This window comes from Nannobrachium achirus, assembly GCF_963921795.1.
Source record: "Nannobrachium achirus genome assembly, chromosome: 2".
In the NCBI taxonomy this organism is placed as follows: domain Eukaryota; kingdom Metazoa; phylum Chordata; class Actinopteri; order Myctophiformes; family Myctophidae; genus Nannobrachium; species Nannobrachium achirus.
The window spans coordinates 33,603,827-33,605,125 of NC_137811.1; the positions used below are offsets into that span (position 1 = coordinate 33,603,827).

Genomic DNA, 1,299 nt, shown 5'->3' on the forward strand with positions numbered 1-1,299 from the left:
GTATCACATCTGGCACTATTAATAATATTTGAGTTATATCAATTAAATGTATATGCTTATGCCTTGAAGTGAAGTAATTAAATAAAGCAAACATAATTTATATGTGTCACATTTATAGGGGGGTTGAATCAATTTTTTGAGTGTTCTAGGGTGAACATTTGGCAAATCTACAGCCGATATACAAGCTCAAAACGCAGCACATCGCAACCTGTTGCAAGCTTGTAGATCGGCTATTTTTCACAGACCATTTCACCATTTGGGGATTCCACTCAATAAGTATAAGTGGTTAAAAGGAGTCGCTATAGACAACATTCCTGGCCGATTGCAGGAGGGAGGCCCCGCCCCCAAGTCGAAAGGGAACTTCCGGGTTCTCTCTGTCAGGCATGCATATAAACGTGTTGCCAAGTCAATTTATTTACCTAAACTATCTTGTTTTTTTGCTTATTTATATTGCAAGAGTTGGCTTGTTTCGCTTATTTCTCTCACAAATTTTGGCAACACTGCCCAGCGCTGCAGTAAAAGATTATGACAATGAACTGAAAGGGTTAAACCAACGGAGGTTTTTTTTCCAGCTGTCAGCTAGATGGTGCGGTGCGGTCATGGTCTCTTGATATGCAAGCCACCGCTATCTTCGATGTTTTTATTCTATCTACACCAGTTAATAGTATTGATGACATCCTTAACATATCCTAAACTCAGCAAACTCCCCAGAGAAGCAGCACGACTCACAACAACAACAACAACAACAAGGTAAAACTCTCATGCTAGCTAATTAGCATTGTTAGCTACGATCTTTTACTGTATGGTGACTACTACTCTTGTTACAACTAAGTAAAAGTTATTTTCACTTGTGACAACACAACATTGATTATAATTGAAATAAAAGCTCTTCGCTGTTGTGTTGTATCTGTGAATGCAATTGTTTTCTGTCTTTCAGACCTGTACTGTACGTCCATGCAGGACCAATGAAGCCAGATGTGAGGGTCGAGATCTCCTCATCATATTTATTGCAATAAAATATTTATACACACTTTTCTTTGACTTGTCCATGCCTTTTTTTTAACTGTTGAGGGTTTCAAATGTTGTACTGTATATTGTGTTATTGAGATAAGGAATGTTCCCAATGATGCTTTGAAGGAATGCTTTTAAACACTTGTCATTTTCAATTAATCCAGTTTGTTTTTGTATCTATTAAAGCCAAATGTATTCATTGTTTTGACGTGACAGTTTAGGATTTAATGATTAAATGAGCATTAAATATGAATGGATATTTATATTGCCTTGATTAGGATTAAATCG

General features: G+C 36.6%; 1 long non-coding RNA gene across 1 annotated transcript; it reads left to right on the forward strand.

Moving 5' to 3' along the window:
• Positions 1 to 599: 599 nt before the first annotated feature.
• Positions 600 to 1,035, forward strand: LOC308303495. The gene is made up of 2 exons (XR_013963002.1): positions 600 to 750; positions 938 to 1,035. It is a non-coding gene; the product is annotated as an uncharacterized lncRNA (long non-coding RNA).
• The last annotated feature ends 264 nt before the right edge of the window (positions 1,036 to 1,299 follow it).